General features: G+C 39.7%; 1 protein-coding gene across 1 annotated transcript in view; it reads left to right on the forward strand.

The window, feature by feature from the left end:
• The first annotated feature begins 10,104 nt into the window (after nt 1-10,104).
• The window catches only part of LOC106915228 (chemokine-like protein TAFA-2), a 96,499-nt gene continuing 83,589 nt past the window's right edge, over nt 10,105-23,014 (forward strand). The window contains exon 1 of the mRNA XM_088007353.1: nt 10,105-12,677. The gene's annotated coding sequence lies outside the window, so the exon portion shown is untranslated. The remainder of the gene's footprint in view (nt 12,678-23,014) is intronic.

Below are 23,014 nucleotides of genomic sequence, written 5' to 3' on the forward strand. Positions count from 1 at the left end.
GCGCCCCACAGTTTGGGAACCTCTGGTTTAAGGCATTCCTCTGTGTGAAGTTCAACACAGTACAGAACAATTTCTCTAAAAATCAGGTCGCTCTGGCCCACATGTCCTAAACTGACTTCCCATATCTGAAGGAATAAGAGTTACTTCTCCTGCCACTGAACAAGTTCTACTGCTATTAAGTTATGTTTAGGGACTAGTTACAGCAATTTGCTCTGGTTCTTGCTGAGATTTTCTGATGAATTCCTTCTGATTAACCACCCTGTCTGGGTACTTTCTGTAATGTTTTTCATTGGCTTCCTTGCTTTTGTGGACACTTAGAAACACTCTGATAAAACACAACAAATGTCATGAAATATCTCTATCGCAATTTTGATGCAATGTAAAGAAAACACAGAAAATGCCATAGCTTGTTCTTGCCTTCCCCCAGGATTCTCAAGCTCAGGCAACAAAATCTCCTTTTCCTCATATTTCGTACTCTAAAAACATACCTCCTGCAGGATACTCCCTACTGAGAAGTATGTGTGAGCAGCAATCGTAAGGGATCATTTAGAAATTGTCCTCATACTCGACTAAACATGTCCAGTTTTAAGACTTGTAAACTTTTGCTCCATATGTCGCAGAAATTGAAACACTTGCGGACTTTCCGACAAGTCAAAAACATGTTTTTACACTCTTTCCTGCATTGTCAACATTAGCTAATAAAGTCATTAAAGAGATCAAGTTCTGAATCATTTGGTTAGTTGTAGAAAAAAAAAGGCAAATGAAAAGTCTCACGGAGGTAATAGCATGACGGCGTTATGAAATGGAACCGTGAGAACAAGAAAACAGTAGTCTTGGTGCTGTGTCTAAAAATATGTTTTCAAATTCCATTCAAATTCAAAAATACTCTTGCATTTCTGAATTCAGCAATTGAATGTCGTAACAATTAAATGTTGTAACTCATATTTAAAAATTCTTCTGAGTTATTTTAGTGGTTAAAGTATAGAAAAACAGTAAATATTTTTGCACAAGTCTACACGAGAGAGATGATGCAAATCTCTGAATCTTCCTGAGGATGCCCTGCAGTCTGTGGTCTTTTTTGTGGAATTGCTGGATGTCTCAGACCTGATTCCCTAATAACATTTGTTCTGACCTGTCTGGTTGGCAGTTATATGCAAGGCATCAATAAACAAATATATATTTTGAGAAAAAGCTCATGGGCGCTGGAGTCATTTCAGACGTACTGGCACAAAGAATTAAATGCTTGACAATGCAACAGAAAAACACATTTGAGAGTTATATTTTCAAAGTGAAATTGTTGGTGAGACAAGCCTGAGCCAGAGATTAAACTACTAATCCTCCATTTGAACAACAGTCTCACTGTGGACTGAACTAAATCTGAGTTATTTCATCAGCTTATAAACAGAATGAAAAAATAAAATAACATATGTCAACGTGGCAGATTAAATGTATCTTGCTCTTCATGAAAATATGAATTTCTCATTTAAAATTTAAAGTAATTGCTAATTTAAAACCTCTGAGCACTTTTTAACAAGATAAAAAAAAATCTCCTTTTTTTTCTTTTTGCAATCTTTCCTGCCCTGTTCCAAATCTGGTCTTTTTCCTATTTCTGTTAGTTCTGTTAGGGGCTTTAATTGTTAAAAGAAGAGTTATAAGTTCTCTTCCAGGTAGATAATGAAGAAAAGCTAACGTGAGAAATATATGGCTCTCATCATTTTCTTCAGAACTTTCAATGTAGCATTTTAGAACAGACAAAGGCTTTAGTTTTTCTGTGCCACATTTTCTGTGTCACAAGGTGAAAGAACGATGTCCTAGAAAGCTATTTTAATGTGAAATTTAAAGGACATCTCCTAGTTAGATTTAACCCCGACTATATACGTAACTTTTTTTTTTTTTTTTTTTTTACATTGTTACTGGAGGCTAACTAATGCCAGCCAGAGTCTTTTGACCACAGTCTCTTGTGGTTAAAAGATTTCAATTATTGTCTTTTCTCAGTTTAAAAGCAGATAATAAAAAGTGATTCAGCCCTTTATGTCATTAGGGCATGCCTGTACTCAAATGAACTGAATAGATTAATCAGGATTTGTGGAAAAATGATTGAACGTCATCTGCAAAAGCGCTGAAATTTTCCCAGCAAATTCTGATGTAAATACTTGATTCTTGTTGTATCTGTTAAGACATACTGCCCTCGTACCTTATTGTGGTCATTTATTCCTAAGAAAAAGGCTTAATTGAAAGAATAATGAACCAATGACGCACAAGGACGTTCTGTATCAAAAACTGCACAATGACTGAACGTTTTGATTCTTAAGGCTCATTTTATTGTAATTCTGTGGTCTTGCTCAGAGTGCTTTCTCCCTCAGGGCAAATGAAAATACCAATAAAATCTTTGTGAAAACTAAAGTTGGCATTTATGATCTCATTCAACTGTTCCCTTATATGGATCAGCAAACGCAGAAAACAAGGAAACAGGCTGGAGGCTTATGTGGACCACTGAGTCACTCTTCATGTCCCGGAGGAAGTTTACTCAGGAGCTGCTTTACTTGATGTCCTCAGCTCACCCTTACGTCAGCGATAAGCTGAACGGTGTGGAAATGCTGACACCTAGTGGTGTTACACGAATACTACAGTTGACACCCACAAGAAAAGGACGGTAAGGTCTAGTAAACAATATATTAAGCTCAGGCAATTATTCAGATTACAGTAGTTCAAAAAGTTTTTATCTAGGCAGATAAAAACTCATCCTTAACCATTGTGTTGAGAGCGTGTAGTGACAGTAGACAACAAAAATGAATTATCAGTATGAAGGATTGCTATAAAGTAGATGATACCATTCTATCGTTTTACTGTCATGCTCATCCAGGTGTTTGGAATGCTGCCAGTCAATGACTTAATGCAACCTGCTGGATTCAGAAGCCTTTTTAAACTAATTTGAATAACTAACTAAGCTATTCAATTAGAACGTATGTCTGATTTAATTGAAATATTCTTTTTTGCTAAGTTTCTCCAGATTATATTTAGTGAATTGGCGCTATGTAAATAAAACTGAATTGAATGAATATTTTGAAATAGCCAAGCCAAAGTGCAGTTGAAACACTTGGGATGCTGTGATATAACCGTAAACAAGCCGTTCCTGGTTTAAAACCCTCCAATGTGGCTAAACATTAAAAAAAATTAATAATAATAATATGCACGGTAAAGTGGACCAAAATTTCCATAATCTAACAAAATATTGCCAGTAAGTTACACACATGACGGCAGTTGTTTTCGCTGCACCAGCACCTATTAGTTTCAGGGAGTAATTACTTTTTCACAGTGACTGGTTTGAATTGCTCCCCCCCCCCCCGCCTTGATAAATGAAGCCACCATTTGGAAACAGTTTTTTTTTTTTTTCTTTTATTCTTACTGGCTTGCTCTGCACTGTTATAAAATGTGTCTGATGAACAGCAGCATTTAAAAGGCTTGTATGCTCAACCAAGAGTTGGGTTCAGTTTTTCATTTTCGGGGTCAGAAGATGAAAACTTCGGAAAGCCCTTCAGTGCAATATCTGAAAATAGAAGTCAGGACCTGCTAGACCACTAGAGGGCCTTCACATGCCACAGACTGAGATCTACCCTTGTGGATATGTGTTGATCTTTCATGGTGTAAGCCTTCACGGTGAAGTGTTCGACATAAGATAATACTTTGAACAAGACTAGTTTGAATATGCTCCACTTTCTACATGCCTTCTTTCAGAACACAGGAAGTTTGGGGATTAAAAAAACAAAAAAAAAAATAAAACTAGGCCACTTTCCAGTAGAAAGAATCACATTCCTCCACATTATGACATTTTTAACCATCGACCTCGTCTTCCACCTCCTACTCGCGCTTGAAGCTGATTTTTCTTCAAAACACTGCTATTAGTGGCAGAAAATGTGGGCTTCCTGTTTCTCTTGTCTCTAAAGTGTCTTTTATCTTGGCTCCCTCTGGTGTATTTTTCCTCAGTATAAGCTTAAGTCGGTTGAGAAAAAGAGACTGCTGGGAAAGGAGGAAAAAAAAAAAATCTGTGGAAATCCCCCCCACCCCCTGCTGCCGCTCGTTTAAAATGCTCCCAAACGTGCGGCCGGTGGTCAGTGCAGGTTCGCCATTAATCACTAGGGTGTGTTGTCATAAGGGAGGAGGGGGGTGTGGGGGGGAGTAAGTGAGGCGGTCGGGAAGCAGGTGGGAGGGTGTGATACAGGGAGGGCGAGGAGGACGGATGAATGAATGCAGTGTAGTGTCTTCAAGCAGTGGGCTGAAGCAGCTTCAGTGGCTGTTTTTTTCCACAGTGACGCCTCTATAGACACACATAGCACTGCTTGGCTGGAACGAGTCGTAGTTGGAAGACAATTTAAATTTGAATGACTTTGTTTGAAAGGGTTTTTGAAAACACCACAAAAAAGGACAGAATCGACACAGTTTAAGAAATAGCGTAAGTTTTGTTGCAGTCCACCCGAGTCAGAAACCTAACTGTGCGGCTTCGGTATGCAAAGCTGAAGGCGTGGATCTTTGCTTGTGTTTGTGTATGTTGATCCATAGATCCATGGGGCATCGATAATACTTCCCAATGTTCCTAGTGCTTTATGGGGTTCTCAGACTTCTCCTATCTCTACTTAAGTTCAGCATAAACTTGACAAACGCATCCGCGGAAAACTTTTTTCCTCCACCGTTTTTTTTCCCTCCCCCCTATCTGATCCCATCCCGATAAGAACTAAAGCTGTTTATGAGATTTAGAGAAGAAAAGAGAGAAAAACAGGAAAAAAAAAACTGAGAATGAGACAGGATTAAAAAAGATTTAGAGAAGAAGTCCGACATATTCCTATCCCAAAACAGGCCGCGTGGAACGAAGTAATCCAGGATTTTTTTGGTGTGTGTGTGGGTTTTATTTTTTCCTAAAAGGCTTTTGGATTTGAAGCGGCTGTTGCATTACAAGGCATGTATCTCAGCAGATTGTACACATGACCTTGTTGTCCTGCTGTTCATATTGGTGGTGGTGGGTGAGTGGACAAGATACGAAAGAAAACGAGCAAAAGAAAAACAGACGAAGAGATGCTTGCTTTTGCGTTTGGAACATCTACAAAATAAATACTGGCTGTTGCTCAAAATACCTTTTTGGTTTGGGTGCTTTCACCACTGAATATTTAAAAAAGCTTCGGGAACAAGTCCTTTCGCACCCTCTCAAGTTGCACAGCGAGAGCCGTCCAGCTGGCTTGCGTATCTTTCTCCTCCTGCGGGATAACTGACTCTTCTCCCCGTTGATATCATCACCATGAGGTGTCATCTTCTTCTTCTTCTTCTTCCAAAAGCAGCTCATTTGACAAAATGTGTTTTCTCTACGGTTGTCTTTGCAGTTAATTTATACCAGAATCTTAAATAGTCTAGATTTTATCAGAGGAAAGATGATTACCAGTTTTTACCAAAGACATTTATAGATAATTTCAGTTACTTCTTGCAACTTCAGCAAGCGACTGCTCCTTTGTTTCATCTGCTCAGCAATATGTGTTGAAACAAATTGGTGTGCAGTTCTGAAGTGAAAATAAAAAAATGGTACATACTTTTCACTTTTACTGTACAAAACAATGTCAAAGAATGCAACAGGCAGTTTTAGAGGATATTTGCTGTGTCCGCTGCATGCTGGTTTATGACAAACTATGAGGCCCCGTTACGGCCATGTTGAGGACTGAGGCCTCCGTACTTGGGTTGCATGCTCTATCCCAGCTGCACCACTGCTGTGCCCAATGTTGGTGCATTTCTGAAGAGGACAATCTGTTCCTGATAAGGTGTCCCCGTTACTCTTCTGATTCATGTATTTTAGTGAACCACCTGACAAAGAGGCAGAATGACGTGCCGTTTTAAGAACAGACGAAGCACCAGTGAGTGCTCTCAACCTCTTTTTATTTTCTCCTCTCAGATCCAGAGCACGTCTGTTAAAGTGAGGTCTACGTTAGCAGGAACTTGTACAGGAAGTACCTTTACGTTTCACCTCAGCAGGAAACACATTAATTGTTGCCACGTTGTGCTACGGCTTGGCTAATACATTTTGGGATGAAAGCAGAAATAAGACGATGCGAGGACATGGCAGCGGCAATTAAATTAATCTAAATTAAAATATAATAATGTAATTTTAAACTTAATTTAAATATTTAATATTTGAAACTACTTGGCTTACAGGCCTTGAGGTGGTGTAAACTGATCGGTATTCTGAATGAGTCAGAGAGCTCAGAAATAACAAGTCTTTGGCATTTTTTGATTTCTGGTGTGAAAATCATGTGCCGTTGCTTTGAGCGCTGCAACATCTCTCCTGTTTTCTTTTTTCTTTTCCCTTTTTACTCACTATTTTTATTCACTTGAAAATTGCAGAGAATTTTGAATTTGTTATAAACTTTTACAAAGTCAGTGAAGAAAAGTGTTTTTTTTTTGTTGTTGTTTTTTTTGTAACATTTTTGATTAAGCAGAAATATATAAAACAAGACAATCCCCGGCTTGTTCAGACAAACCTGGGAAGATAAAGTCATTCAAAAATAAATTGGAAGCATCCAGAGTTCTTTCATCTGCTGCAAACTTTAGGTATGGGAACAGCAGAAGGACAAAAATCTTTCTCTGTTTTTGTACTGCAGTGATATTTAGTGTGGAAAGCAAGAGCAGAGCAGATTTTACTAATGTTTTGAAGTTCACTTCCACTTCCTGCTTGTTCTTCCTAATAGGTACGTCAGTGAAGCTGCACAAATAATATTTGGAAACGTGTTATTTTGCAGTCAGGTAACATCTTTGGTACAATAACTTAGAATTTGACAATAGATATGAACAGAAAACTTCGAACTTACGTATGACTTACAAAGTAATTGTCCAACCACTGGTTTCTACAAGGTTCATCTGAGGAACCTGAGTATATTGTACATCATATACTCAAACATTTCCATACAAATGTAGAAAGTGTTTTAAAAAGCAGAGGGCAGTGAATGTAGCACCATATTAGCAAATCTTAAAAATTTGGATCTCGGCAGCTGTTTTCTGCAAAAACCTCCGTGAGATAGTAGACATAAACTAGTGAAAGAGGCAGACGTGACAACAAGAAAATGCAGCTGTTTTTTTTGTTGTTGTTTTTTTAAGCTGCAAGCAGAGCATCACAGGCGTCCTTTTCTCCAGCATCATTGCGGTGGTCCTCCTGGATGATCGCCAGGTGCTGCCATCGCATCTCTTTCATCTTGTCAATCAAGCTGTCAGACGGCTCCGGAGACGAAGGCTTAACAATTGCCTGCAGGCCACATGCTATCGTGGACTGGCTTCCCCTGGAGAAAGGCACTTATAGCTGTGGTTTGAACAGTCACAGGAAGGTAGGAGGTGTGGCGTGATGCTTTCTGAAAAAAGACAGGCAAAGAAGAGAGATGAAGATGATCATACTTCCCCACAGTTGTCAGACATCATTTGAAAAGAGCAAAAAAATAAAGAGAGAGAGAGAGAGAGGGAGAGAGAGAGAGAGATTATTGTTTTGCGAAAGGACCTCACTCTGCAGATGACATGTAAAAAGTGAATGGATGATGCTGAAAGTGGACGAGTGAAAGGTGTGTCTGAGAGTTGTAATGTAAGTTTAGTGGAGCTAACTGTAGAGCAGTTACTGCTAATGAGGGTCTCGAGCAAGACTTAGCGGCTTTCATGCTGCGATGCAAGACCATCAATTAAGAATGAGGGTGGAGAGTGGCCTTTCATGCTCATCATGTCTTTGAAGGAATTACTTCGTTTGAACATTTTACATCTTTGAGTGAAATGAGTCAAGCAGAGCAGGGGGAGAGAAAGAGTTAAGCTGGAGGCCCCCTGCTGCTATCTGAGATAAAGTGTTTTCTGCTGAGGGCAGCTCTGTCTTTACACCAAACTCAAATTATGTGATCTACGATGAAAGTATTCTACTGCTATTTCTTGTGATAATCATATAATGTTGCAGAATTTGAGCTCTGAGTTTTTATTTATTTATTTATTTATTTATTTATTTATTTATTTTTGCACATTCCTCTTTGATCTCCTGCAGAAAAGAAATTGAACACACTTGGAGTTTTTGGTTTCGGAAAACAACAGATTGCACAACTAAATAGCAAAACATGGATACATATCCATATCACACATACCAGATTTTGTCTGCAAAAACTTTTTAAAGTCATCTAGCCTGCCTATAAATATATATATATTTTACATAACTCCTAATTAAATGCGTTAAAGTTTGAGGGTATAACGAGCGTGCTGTGAGAAAGTTAAATACTTTTGCAAGGAACTGTAACTGCAAAGGAGAATAACATTGAGAAAGACAGCGGGTGAAGCTGGAAAGAGAGATGGAGGCTAGATAGAAAAACTGCTCAGAAAATAAATAAGTCAGCCAGTAACAATAACAGTGACAGAAATAGCTTCCAGTTGCTGTCTTTCACATGCTAATGTTGGAGCTTTTGCAATCCTGGAGACGACATGTCTCTCTGTATATCGACATATCTGCTTATTGTTGTGAAGTTACCATATAACTTGGATTTACATGGTAACTTTTAGTAAAATGTCCAGTTAGTGGGCTCTTTAAGAAAGTTGCCCAATTTTTCTAAAATTGTCATTGTATTGCAGAACAATAGCAGAATGAAATGACATTGTTTTGCCATTTATGATATGTACATGCATGTTCGGAATAATTAGGTCTGAATTGTACAAGATATATCAGCTGAATAACATGCCAAACAATCTTGATCTAAAAAATACTGGAAAAGGAAAATAAAATATTTTTTCTTCCTGATTGTGTCAACTAAGTCAACTAAGCAACAATAAAAGGCAAAAGAAAAACATAAAAAGCTCTGACTCTTATTTCATTTATTTTTCTAACAAAAGCCTTTTTTTTATTTAGCAATCATAACTTTAAAAATATCTTCATTATGTTTTTACATAGCTATGAATTTATCTAATTTAGAGTGATGGTCATGATTTTAATTCCCATACAGAACAAGTCAATGGACTGGCGACGTTTTTTTTTTTTTTTTTTTTTTAGAGTTGCACTTAGAAAAAATACAAAGACAGCAAAACTGTCTTTGTATTCAAGACCAATTTAAGACCACAGAATTACAACAAAATGAGCCTTAATAGCAAAGCCTTAAACCAAGCAGCTCTGTGACAACTATGAAAGAACTGGTGGGCATTGAGCAATTTTTTCTTTTGGACATGAACAAAAATAGGAAATCAGTCTTTCATTATTTAAAATGTTTAGAAAAAAAAAAAACTTCTCCCTCTGAGGTTTTGACAGCTGCCAAACAATGCACTGTCTATTATAATTAATTGCTCTGATGATTATGAGTATTAGCACAGAGCCGTGTGGTAAAATCCGCATGTCTCTGCAGATTATCTCCTGGTCCTGTAGCATTTGTCTCCATTTCAGCTGACTTAGTGAGCTGACTGAGGGAAATGTATGACAAATGAATTTGATTGGACTATTCTGAGCTTCTCTATTATAATGTTCAAATGGCTCTGTGTGTGTGTGTGTGTGTGTGTGTGTGTGCGTGCGTGTGTGCGTGTGCGTGTGTGAGTGAGTGCTGGCATGTGCCACTCCACGCGCGCACACAGCATGTTGCTCCAAGGCTGTCATGTGATCAGCAAAGCCTCTCTCGGAGAGAATTGACTATCTATTCTGTAACAGAAATGCACAGAGGTCTCCGATTGGCACACGTTTAAATCCCTTTTTGAGTCACTGGGAGACCATCAACTGTGGTGTACGTCTTCGGGTGTGTGAATACATGTGAGGGAAAGGTTGCATGTGGGTAAATGCCACCAATCCCAAGTGAATTAGGATGATTTTTGAGGGCTTCCAAGCAGCTCTGGGACGTTGCATGCATGTGAGTCGCTTGTTTGTTATCTCCCCGTCCACATGCTGACTTTTAACTGTGCTGCCAGGGAGCAGAACAGAAGAATAATCCCCTGGTTGGGTTATTCAGGTTATCCAAGATACAACAGTGTTACTTTGGCAAGAAAGAGAAGAACCAAGAAGCACGGCGAGAAGATCATCAAAAGGCAAAAAGAGCTGGAAAAAATAAAGAAAAAGAGAGAGAGGGCAGTGAGGAGGGTGTTGAAAGTACAAGAAATAGGGCAGAAAGGAGATGTGAGATCATGGATATACACTGTTGGTCAGAGTAACAGATTAGCTCACTGGGTGAAATGATGTATGACCGCATGTGCACAATCACAGCCCTGTCTTCGGATCAATTGTTCTGTCACATGTGTGGGCAACCATACATCATCGGCTCGATTACATCTCAAACACATATGGAACTTCAGCCGTGCTTTGTGCTGTGCTTTACAAACAGGAGTCTCTCTGCGGTGTGACTTCATGTCGGCTCCTGTCTGTCCGATTCTCCTGCACAACACAGGCAGTCGCACTTTACAGCCCGGTTCGGCTTTGCTTCTTCAAATGAACTGCAGTGGCCAGAGTCACTTGTTGGGAGTAAACTTCTTTGGGCAGCTAGGGTCATTTCAGCCAGTGGAAAACACACCCACACACGCACGCACGCACACTCACCCACACACACACACACACACACACACACACACACACACACACACACACACACACACACACACACACACACACACACACACACACACACGAAAACAAGGAGGCACTTCTGTTTGCATAGTGACAATCTGCCACTCTGCTCCTGTTGGTCAGGTAGGCTGAGATCAGATTAATGTGAACTTCTCACAGCTGAGAGGGACTCGCTCACACAGATCAGAGATACATCTTAATAGGTCACAGACTTTAGGATTTCCCTTTACTCCAACCAGTGGCAGTTTTTGATATGGGAAACAAGGCTATCTGTCCAGGTCAGCACATCCAGGGGTGCCACATGGCAAAAAAAAAAAAAAAAAAAAAAGCCCCAAATTAATTTTCTAACCTCATGATGCAGGCCACATTTATTTAGAACAGAGAGGTTACTTTCATTGCTCTTGATTATTGCTTTACAGAATGTGTAGGTAACTTGCCAGACGCTTTCATCCATCTTTTATTAATACTATACCAGATGCCATCATGAAACCTAAAAATGAAATGAACACACATCAGCACACGCCCACTCCCTAACAACTTTCATGAAAAGCTACTCTCATGAAAGTTTCATTGGTTTGCCAGATGCATCCGTAGAACATATTGAATGTTTTTATGCAAGTTACCTAATGAATCAATTCTTGTGACCTATCAGGATATTTGTAGAATTTGCAAGATACTTTCATTAAACTGTCATAGACATCATCTAAGCACTGTAGGAAAATACCAATTTTAATGTAGGACATTGAACTCGGTTGGAATAACATTTGAAACCAATTATTCTGTGCTAAATTTTAGAGGTATTTAGCTGTTTTTTTTTATTTATTTTTTTAGAAGTATGCACTGATTACTTGTTTAATTATTCTCGGTAGACAGTATTCTAAATTAGAACTATTTGGAAGTGATAAAATCTTAATTCTCTACTTGAAAAAATGTGTTTTCTTAGCATTAGACCTCTACCTCTTAAAGTAAGATCAAATGCTTAATGAAAAGAATAGTTTGTTTGTTTTTTTTCATCAAAAAACTATTGTATGGTTACATGAAAGCAAAAGCAATGTGTGCCATTGTGGCTAAAAGGAGAAAACTTTTTATTGTATTTATACAAACAATAAAAAAACTAATTCAGAATTTCTGAGAATTGTTTTTTGTATCTGGCTCTAAGACATCATCTGATCATTTACATAGTAAGAAGGCTCTTTATTGAGGTGTTAGGGAGTGGGCGTGCACTGATGTGTGTTGGACAGTAAAAGGAGGTTCTTGCCCAGGGCGTGATTCTTGCAAGAACCCCCCACTCTGTATCCAGCTTCCAAACTCCTCGGGGCATTCCTGATGCACCTAAATTAGTTTGCGTGTGTGCGTGTTTGTATTGTGTTTCGACATTAGCCCATGCCTCTTTCTGTCTGACTACCAGGGCACACTGACAGATGATGAATAATATCATGTATCCCACACGTCCTTGCGCAGCCCATCTGGCTCTAGTCACATTAGTGTACAGTATCGTTTAGGGCTTGCTGCATACGCCTTGCTTCTATGGACACATGTTTCCGCATCAGTCCGCTAGGGGGCGGTGCACCACTATCACAGCTTACAGCAAACGCTCCACATCTTCCAGGCAGGACAAACAGGAGCGCATCAGCAGTCTGCGTGACGCCCCGACACAATCGCACCTCTGTCCCGCCACCGGCTGCGGTGTCCTCACTTTCTTCTCGAGGAATAAAAAGAAGATTCCCCCACGCCAAATAAAAGCCCATTTAGGGCGTTTCCATCATATTAACATGGCTTAGGGAACTTTCTTGTGTGAAAGAGGAGAAGAGAAACGGAACTTTCAGGGATCCTTCATTCAGCAGCGGATCGGTCGCAGAGGGCAGCAGGCTTGGTTTCAAGGCAGGAGGGTCAGAGCTTCCTGTCTTTTCACCTCATCTCCGCATATTCCGACGCGTGGATGGTATGGTGTAACTTTCCTGCTCTGTGCCAGAAAGGAGCCGCTTCACGGTGTAAGCGCAGAGGGCATGCGAGAATCTCCTCCGTCTCGGATAGTGGAGTGGCTATGAGGAAAGAGGTTCACCTGCTGGGTTAACAGAACAGGACCACACCGCACCAACAGGTAAGGATTTCTGGGTAACCTCCACACTTTTCACAGAGGGAGGGAAGGGGGTGCATTTTATGCGCTTTTTATTTACTGCCTGCAAAGTGAGCGTGATAAAAAGTCATGAACGCCGCACATCTGCTCCGCATGAATACAAACTGCATCACAGCTTTTCAGCTTAAGTCTATTAAGTCTGCCAATGGAACGGATTGCATCTTATTCTGACCGTGTTAGGGGATATAAATGGAGAGGATTTTATGGAAGAGTTGCTGAGGGAAAAAAAAGGGAGGGGGGGTAAAAAAAGGGGGGGGGTAGGCATTCTGCTGCCCTGCAATCAGCTTCATTTAGACAGTGGTGATTTTACAGAGAAGACAAATGATTGCGGTTGTTTCAGGTGTTGCACCGCTTATCGGAAGGCTCCCCTAGCTCTTTCTTTCTCACTCGGACGCACGCGCACACACAAATGAGCGCACGCGCACTCCCTCTTGATTGCCACGCAGGTGAGGTAGCTGTATGGCGTCTGCGGGCACGTGTTATATATTTATCGGCGGAGCCGGCCTGTCTCGGTTCTTTATCTCTTTAGTTGATTCGTTCAATAGATATGAGCTGTACCAAAAGGTTGGACCGGGTATTCATGCATTTATTTGCGCTGTGTTTCTTCGACACACTCTCACTTGTCTTATAACCAAGCCTGAATCTGACGCTCTTGAAACACTTTAACTTATTGATATTGAGTTGCCATTCAATGTATTTAAGCATCTCTACTCTTGAACGTTCTCGCATTTTTGTCACAGAATAGGTAAACGTCGGTAAGTTTATTCAGATTTGATGTAACAGCCTTAGCTTTGACAGGGCCATTTTAGCACATTTAACACTTTGATCCAAATTATTCATCATTCTTTTTCAGCCTCTTAACTTTTTTCTTTTTACAGGACTGTACTGTAATTATTTCCATCCATCTTTCCATCAACCATGACCAGCTTGCCCCCACAGCATGATGATGCCACCCCCCATCATTCTGGGTGGCCATGTTGTGCAGTGCTAGTTTTTCTTTCAATACACAGAATTCTGCCTACAGCCTAAGTTCAATTTTGGTCTCATTTGTTTAGACTATCTTTTTCCACATGTTTGATAGTGCGCCCTGCAAACCTCGAGGTAAACTGCAAATGGTACCTTAACGTCTAGAATTACTTTTTTCCTGCCACTTCTCCGTAAAGTACAGGGTTGTGGAATGCATGACTGAAACAGATATTCTTACATGATAGATCTCTGGAACACCTAAAGATGAGGTGTGTTCAAGACCAGAATTTTTTTTTTTCCTTTACTTGAGGTGGTGAGAACAATAATTTCATTTCCCAATGATGTTTCCTGCACAAACATCATTGGGACCTGTGACTCTAGCATAAGTCAGTGAAGTAAGCATGCCCACTTTACATTTCTTACCCGTCACAGTGTACCTGTTGGGCATCACACTAGAAAGAAACTCTGTTGGGATGTCAAGAAGAAGCTACAAGAACTATCAAACCACAGCTGCCAGAAAAGAATGATGTCATTTTCGCTCTTGCAGCCTTGGCAAAGAGAAGAAACATTTTTTGCAGACTATGTTTGGGCCATTAGGCTGCTAACCTTGCTCACCCAGTAAGAGTAGGTGTACAATCATTTTTTGGTAAGTTTGCAGGTGTGCCACTTTATGGATTGAACAGCGGTTTGTGAGAATGTTTGGTGCTTAGGATAGAGTTTTACAATATAATTTAGCTTTAAAATGTCCACAACACTATCTCTGAGTTCTCTGGTATGTAGCTTGGTCTTCACAATGCTGCTTGTTCGCTAACAAACATGTCAAACCTTCACAGAATAACTTTATTGTGAAACTAAATGACACACATCTGAAATCTGTTTAGAACTTAGGTTAGTTCTGAAGGCAACTGAATTGATTTAGTGATATCAGATTAAATGGGGCTAATTACAGGTAGACATTAGATTTTGATGTGCCATTTCATGATTATGCAACTTTTTGTGAATTTGTTGAAAAAAACAAACAAAAAGAAAAAAAAGTGGTTGTAATGTGTCAAGATGCTGAAAAATTCAAGTGGCAAGAATGCCTTTGCAAGGCACAGAATATGAGAATTTACACTGCGTAACATCCTTCTTGTTATTTTCAGCTCAGGCCACAAAAGCCAAGGCATCTGTGCTTTGAAGCCGCTATTTGAACAAAACTGTATATAATTTTTGGACATGCTCCAGACTTGACTGACAGGAAGGAAAAGCAGTAGGGAGGTGGCGAGCGGAACAGCCGCAGAGATTGGATTGGATTTCTGGGTGTTTATAGAGAGATACTCAAATGCATTATTGGAAAGAAATATGTGGCCGCTCACTGGTAGCTTTCAGAAATGGCTCAAATGTATTTTTAATGCGGCCACAGAGCAAAATAAATCACAATACACTGTTAGTGTCACGAGCTTATTCAATAAACAGTTTCTGGTTTTGTGCTCACATTATTAATCACAGGCACGCAAATGCTGCAACGAGAGAAGGTAGAGGTTGGAAAGGGAGCAAATGTATTGGGAAACAAGATTAAAAAACAAGACTGTAGGGTGGGGGAACTGATTTTTATTTTTTCAAGTAATATTTGAGGATTGGTTTTAATTTACTTTAGCTGCAAAGGTTTGGAAATGTGTTATTGAGGACATATTTGGGAAAAACACTAGGCACTGAGTTACATTGAATAAATGGTTTACAATAAGTATTAATGACATGAATGTCATCGGCTAATAGGGACAGAAAAGTTCACTTGTGTTCATTTAGCTTATGGGGAACTCTTATCAGATATTGATAAAGTATGAAAAGTTGCAAACTTGATGAGGCCAGAGTATAAGGAATTACATTAAATATACAAATGACTTGCCTTTTGTATATGATTGGACTATTTTTGTATATTTTGTAATGCTTTTATTGCCATTAGGTTTGCCTAACACTGGTTTGCTGTTGCTCTTTCATCAGAAAATCCTTTCAGATTTCATCAGTCATTCTTGGTAAACACCAATCAGTTTTGGTACTTACCAAACACATTATAAGCACATGTGAGCGCCCTCCTGTGGGTAAAAATTGCAATTGCCTGTAACTGATGTGTTCTTAATCAGAATGTATTTGTAAATAATGTCCATCTGTGAAAGATTGGCACAAATACCATTATTATTACATCCTTGTTGTTAGCTATCTTATTTCACAGACAGGTTATGCCCTGGATTGTGTGTTATTTACTTGCCAGCCTTGGAGCATATTTACCTTGAAACCACTAAAGTGTTTATTAAAATGATTTGTTTACTTAGACAAACCTGAAATACTTTTCACCTCTAACTTAACAGGAAAATAGAAGGCATCACTGAATACCGTGTGGGATTGGGCTGGAAGTGGGTGACTTACACTAGCCTATCTGTTTATTTGCATAGAGAGTGGGGAAGTAGCTCCGATCTCATGTGGTCACCGGAGATGCACGTGGAGATGCATTTCAGTGCCAGGTGTAAAGTGACCCGCTCGGATCTGTCCACTTATGGCCACCCAAGACAAATATAAAACTAGATTCGAACAAGATCTGCAACATTGCTAAAAACAACCTCTTTAAAAATCTCACGTTTTTGTTAAGGTAAGAAACTGCTTCTAGTACTTCTGGTGCATACATTTTCTATATCCACTTCTTCCTTGCCTGGGTCGTTGGGGGTGCTGGTGTCTATCTCTAGCTGCCATTGGGCGAGAGGTAAACCCTGGACATGTCACCGGTTCATCACGACAACACAAAGACGTAATAGGCAAAGAACCACACACACAGACAGACTCATATACCTAAAGACAATATACAGAGACCAATTGACCCACCAGTTATGTTTTTGAACTGTGGTGGGAAGCCAGAGTACCTGAGGAGAACTCAGACATGCATGGGGAGAACATGAAAACTCAGAAAAACTGCAGGACTTTCCTGTAAAAAGGCAACAGTAATACCACTCTCATAACACCACTTTATTTACATGCAGTAAATACCACGTCAGAAGAGGAAAACTGCATGACATATCACACCGTGCCATAAGAAGTAATAAAAAAAAATGCAGCTCTTTTACAACTTAAAGCTTGCTGATTGATTCCTGGGCTCAGATTGGGCACCGGAAAAATCCTGGTTGTTTTCATTTTTCTAGCCATTCAATTGGACATTTTTCACTGTTCTAGTGAAAGTATAGTTTGTCTCACAAAGTTACTTTATCGGCTGCACTTAACAAAAAAGAGTGTTATCCACTATGGGCCCTGGATATGAAGATAGATTTACACCCTGTATTCTTGAGACGCTCATTTTGATGTAATTACAGTGTTACAAAAGTCTGCAAGTGTTGGCTGGGAAAATACAAAAAGCACTGAAGAATCCTTCACTACTGGTAACCTTTATTTATTTTTTTTGGTAGGACTTTAAGTACTGGGGAAAAAGAGAAACACTGACAGAGTGACAGATAAGATACAAATGTTTTTTTTAAAGTACTGTACAATCACAATGACTGCTAATGATGATAATAACTGCTAATGAGTTAGCATCTGCTTGCAAGCTTCTTAACACTGATAAACACTAAAACTGCTTCACAGTTTTTAATGAGTCCGAACATCATTTATTCATCGCATCCTTAATACTGGGATTGATAAAATCTTTGAGGGATTAATCCAAACTGAACAGATTTTTCAAAAAAGTCTGTTTTGAGATTTTTGTAGCCTTAATTCTGTTTTAACACCACAAAACAGAGCATGTCAAATAGTAATTAGTAATTTATTATGAGTAATAACTTAGTGTCAGGACCAACTTAGAATCAGAAAAGCATAGAAACTGAAAAGCATGGCTCTGTCAAACCTGGATTTAGTTAACAGATTCAGATAACAGATTCTTTAAGACACAGTTAGCAATTTATATGCTTTTTCCCCTGTCAAAACAAGCAAACAAACAGACAAAAAAAGCTACATACTTGTTAGTTTTCTTTCTTTTTTTAAAAAATTTGTCTTGTAAACCCAACATTGTGTAATATCTTATTTTTTGAGTTGGCTATATCATCATCATTCCTCTCCTTTGGTCCAAAATCTCCTCCTGTTCGTATTGTCTGGACATTTGAAAAGAACTTGTTTACTCACTACTTGTGCATTCTGCATGAAGCTTTAAGAAGTTAACAAAATGATGTGGTATTTAATCTTTTGAAAGATATTGATATATGTATTTCACTGCTTTATATCTTCTTGTGTACCTTTAACTCTCTTTCTCACACACACACATACACATACATCTCCCTTTGCAGCATTTCCCTCACTCTTTCCTTTATCCATCTTTTCTCCCAATAAGCCTTTTGGGCCGTAAGAGTAATGTCAAGGCTCCACTGCAAAGAAAGACAACAAAAAGAGGGGAATATTTTAAAAGAGAAGACACCGTGAAAAAGAACAAACAGAAGAAGAAAACTGTAGCCTGGCGATTGATTCCTACGCAATTCCACTCTATTCTCATCTCCTTTCTGTGCTCTGTCTGGGACAACCAGAGCTCAGTTTCTATGGTTGAATTTCAACCGGGTGAATCAGCAAAGAGAAGGAGGAGTCGTGAACCAAGAAGTTGATTTTCTGCACTGTTTCAGAATTGTAGTCTGCCATGGCTGTAGTTTGGCAGTTGCAGCAAAGGAAGCAAACACGTTTGTCACTCTTCCAAACATTGAGCCCTTAAAGCCGGAATAGGAAGAACGCTTAAGTTATTTGATTGCTGGCAAAGATGTTGCAGCTCTACTCCCCACATTGTTTTCAGCGCACACAATTTCTGGTAGGCGTCAAAGCGTCGGAACTGCCGCATTACAAACTTCATGGTCAAATTTTAGGGGTTGGGTAACATGTAAAACCTTACCACAATCCACGCCTCCAGGAAGCAATCATTTCTCGACAGCAGAGAGCACAGACCCTCTGTAAGAAGCAAAGCATACAACAAGGGGCTGGCTTTTACCAGGCTACGATAACTGCACCTTGTGTCCTATAAAAAGAGACATTTCTCTTTGGCCACCTAAATACATTAACCTCTGCTTAATTAAAAGAGAAATGGTGTTGAGTAAAAACGAAACAGAAATGAAAGACATTGACAGAAGCAGACAAGCAAGTCCACAAGGGATAAAGAGAAAGAAATAAAAAGCATGTCCCATAAAAGGTTGCGCTGTATTTCATTGGCCATCACCAGAAGCCGTTTGTGGTCAGTTGAGGCCCATCAGAGACGAGTAGCCACTCTAAATGTGTGTAACCCACATAAAGAAATTGTTTCTAGAAGATTGGACCCCGTAAATTCATTCTTAGCCCTCAGCCTTGTTGTTATCCCTCCCCCCACAGGTGATTTATAACATCCAAACAGCCATATATCGTTACATCCTTTCCTCGCTTTTAAACTACAAAGGCACTCGCGCACACCCACTTGCTCATACATGCCTGCTTTTGCACCCAATACTTCCATCAGGCAATACTCTTTCACACAATGAAATGCACTCTTTTGCTTTGCTCCAGAATGGCTTGTGTGGCTCAGTAACAGTGACAGCTGCAACAGCATCAGTGCCTGCTGTGGAACAGGACATCAGAAGAGAGAAACAGCATCAGATGCTGCGCGTACAACTCTAGGATTACCTTAGCCTGAACAAACTCCATTACTGCATCTATTACCCAGGTACACACAGACTGGGGGAAAAAGCACTTTGCAGATCTAATGTTTATCCAGCACCTCTAAGCCCCACTCCGCTTCCCTTGACTAGCACAGCAATGACGGAGAGGAGACCAGAGGAGAGAGCAAGAGCATCATTGGGGAGAAATATTGAGCTTTAATTTGACACAATGCAGTGTTTTCATTTACGTTCTTTGTAGGCGCGAGGGTTCTCCCACTCAGACCACTCAGCTAACCATTCACAACAGAGTGGGTCACCATCAGAGACTGAGCATAAGCAAACTATGACAGAGTCCACTGCTAAAAATGTTTCTGTAATACCTCAATCCTGAAATACACCACTCCTGGTCAGAAACAATCAATCAGAGCCAGGAGGAAGGTCTTAGCGCCATCAATCAGGCTCATGCATTCGCTGCTAAATCTGCTAATGGTGGAGAAACAACTTACCGCTAACGAAAAACTGCTTTTCCACCATCATTGGTTGCCATGCTCACTAGTCTTAGCATTCACGGCAGGTTCTGCTATCGGGAAGAGCCTGTAGTGTAACAGAGAGCAATGGGATGGGTATCAGCAGGGTATACACAAGCATGACTGACACCGCTAAGACCCTCCTCCTAGCTCTGCTTGATTGTTTCTGACCAAACTGTATTTTTGTAATTAGCGCTGGCAGCACTGGGAGAAGGCAGAGGACCTCGATTTTTCCCCCCACAGATTATCTGTCTCTTTCTGATAGTTTTAACAAATATGGGGGGAAAAAAACATGTATATTTTTAAAAAGTTACATATTGCAATTTTAAATGTTCAAGTTTTGACATTCTGCCAGAGAGGGATTGCTGTTTCTTAATACACATTTAACAGGCATTTTTATCAAGTACACCATGCTAGTACCAGATTGTACCAGATTGAATCCCGTTTTGCCTTAAAAACTCCCGTTATTTTGTTTGTGGTGTTGACTTAAGATTTATGACCATGTTGACATGATAGCGTCACTCAGCTGGTCCATATTTCTCAGCTGTATGCCCCCGAAGCAAATCTCGTGTTTTGCTTCAGGGGTACACATTGAGATCTGGTGAACCTGGAGGCCATTGGGGTGCAGTGAACCCATTGTCAACCACAGACCAGTCTGAGATGACTTGGTGCATTATTCTGCTGTAAGTAACCATTGCAACATGAAAAAACTGTGGTCATAAACAGATGGAAACAGCAAGCAACAATACTGATGTAGGCAGTGTGCCAATTAAGGAATGCACAGCTGGTACTAAAGGGCCCAGAGTCTTGAGAAAGTATCCCCAACACCATTACTCCACCATCAGCAGTGTGAACTATTGATACCTTTCTATTTTTAAAGCATCTAATTCTGGAGAGTAAATGTTTCTCTACATGGAATCTCTACCTGGTATTCATTAATATACTTTGGAATATTGAAAACCCAGGATTGTTCTTTAAGTGACTGAAGTACAATGGTGCATTTGTCGCGTGCAAGTGTTGTGAGGCCTGTGTGTTTGAGCTGCACACATTACAATGCTGAATGTCTTGTGGCTACAGTAGAAGTGGCTATGTAGAAGGTTAATAAGGGAGAAAAAGGGCTGCATTTAGTGCGAGCAGAAAAGCTGTAAGACTGTGTTTATGTTTGTTTAAGTCTGAGGTGAGTGATGAACTGCCTCGTGTCTGAGCTGAACATCATCCATCACCCTTGTTAGTAACTCTGGGGTCCTGTCATTACATGTTTCCCTTCATTTACACTGCTAATAGCCATCTCTCCTGGCCAAACCCTGCACTGTCTCACTCTGAAACCCTCCTCCAATCTCCCCCTCTCCCTGCTAAAAAGTAAACTTTTCTTCATCCAAGCGAATGCATCACTGAGTTCATTGGTGAAAAATTCAAGAAACAATACAGGTTGAGCATTACATTCTGCTACTTATTCCACTTATTACATTCAGTTTGGTGCTAAAACAAGGCATTTGTAAGCTTTGTTTGGAAGGTTAATAGCACAGCACTGAATTAATTATGATCAAGTCACCACGTGACGGATGTGTGGTTTTCAGAGGATGTCAATAAGCTTTCGTCTGGAAAGAAACAGACTTTGACTCACACTTGGAATGGCCAGCTGGGGGAGCTCTACCGGTCAAATCTTCAGATTTTGTCATTTGTAAACAATATGTTTATATATTTGACAAGGCCACATTTTGCACTGTTAATTTTGATGGTAATTTGTCTGTCTGAAAATAAACTGCACAGAATAAACTCAACTGAGACTGCCCTGTCCACTTTATAGCAACTGTCTATTTTTCAAGAAAATAAATCTGAAAACAGCTGAAGATATTTAAGAATTTTTTGTTTTGCTTTGTGTGTTACTTCCCCCCCAACTTTCTGTAATGATTTCAGTGGTATTTGTCTTCGCAAGGATGTGTTTGCTTTAATGCCAGGGCTCAGTGACAGATTACCGGCCACATTCCAGAACCGGCAGTGAATGCAGCTGTTCCATGGTAGGTAAATTCACGTTGTTCAGGTGAGCTATCATTGCTATTATAGCAGCCCACTTGCCGTGACATATTGTGGCTTATTAGGAAAGCAATTCGATTTGTAGATTCTGGCGTGGCCATAGGTTTCGCTAATGACTCTGCAGTGACAGGACTCTCTGCCAGTTTGTCAGCTGAGAGGTGGTCCTGCTTTCAGCAGCCGTTGTAAACAAAGCAGTGCAGGCACTGTATCTTTGGCAGTGTCAGTTCTGACTCATTATGGCTAATGGCAAAGAAGAGCCGTTAACCAGGAGTCAGAGCTATGTCACACATGAATCAATTGCGCTCCTTTCTTCATCATTAACCAGGCATCAATCACTGTGGCCATTAGGCCGGCAATTTAGGGGCTCACGTTTTTTTGTTGTTGTTGTTTTTATGTCTCTGTGTGTATCCTTTCTACACTTTTACTAAGTGCGAAGGGAACTCTCTGGGGTCATCTTAAGAAGTAGAGGAAGTTACATTTAAGCCCAAAATTATTCATACATGTTTCAGATTCAGACTTATTTTTCATTCAACCAAGAAGTTTGTTTTTCATAGGAACTAACAGAAGCATCTCTCAATAGACAGTAAAGTAATGTTAAAAATATTACACATTTTATTATAATTAATAATAATTCATGTTTCTATTTACGGCCTTCTCAGAAATCAGTGGACAAAGCCTACTTATAATTGCTGACCAGCATTTTGTGTGTTTCTAATGGCATTTTGATTATTTGTTTTAGATGAGCTTGAAATATTTCAGGTTGGAAGACCTTCTCAGCCATAATCCAAATGTTTAGCTCCTTTCAAAGATCAGATGCATGTTGGGAAAGTGTGGGCTGCTCTGAAATGTTAATATTCTTCCAGTCAGAAGAAACACGCTGATAATGCTACAAGATAACCTAAATCTGCCAGGGCTGTGAATAATCTTGGCCATAACTGTATGTTCATTGATCAGAACTTACGTGGCCGATCGGTGAAGTTTTGACCTGCATTCAGACTATAATATACGAATAAGACAGACAGGGAGAGACTGTGTTAATGAATAATAATAATAATAATAATAACAACAACAATAACAATAATAATAATAGTCAGTTTTATTTATAATGATAAAGATCTGACTGTTCACGTTCCAAACAACCACAGGACCAATCAAG

The sequence above is a fragment of the Poecilia mexicana genome, unplaced genomic scaffold (genome assembly GCF_051168715.1).
Source record: "Poecilia mexicana isolate PSO_F unplaced genomic scaffold, ASM5116871v1 scaffold_7, whole genome shotgun sequence".
NCBI lineage: Eukaryota > Metazoa > Chordata > Actinopteri > Cyprinodontiformes > Poeciliidae > Poecilia > Poecilia mexicana.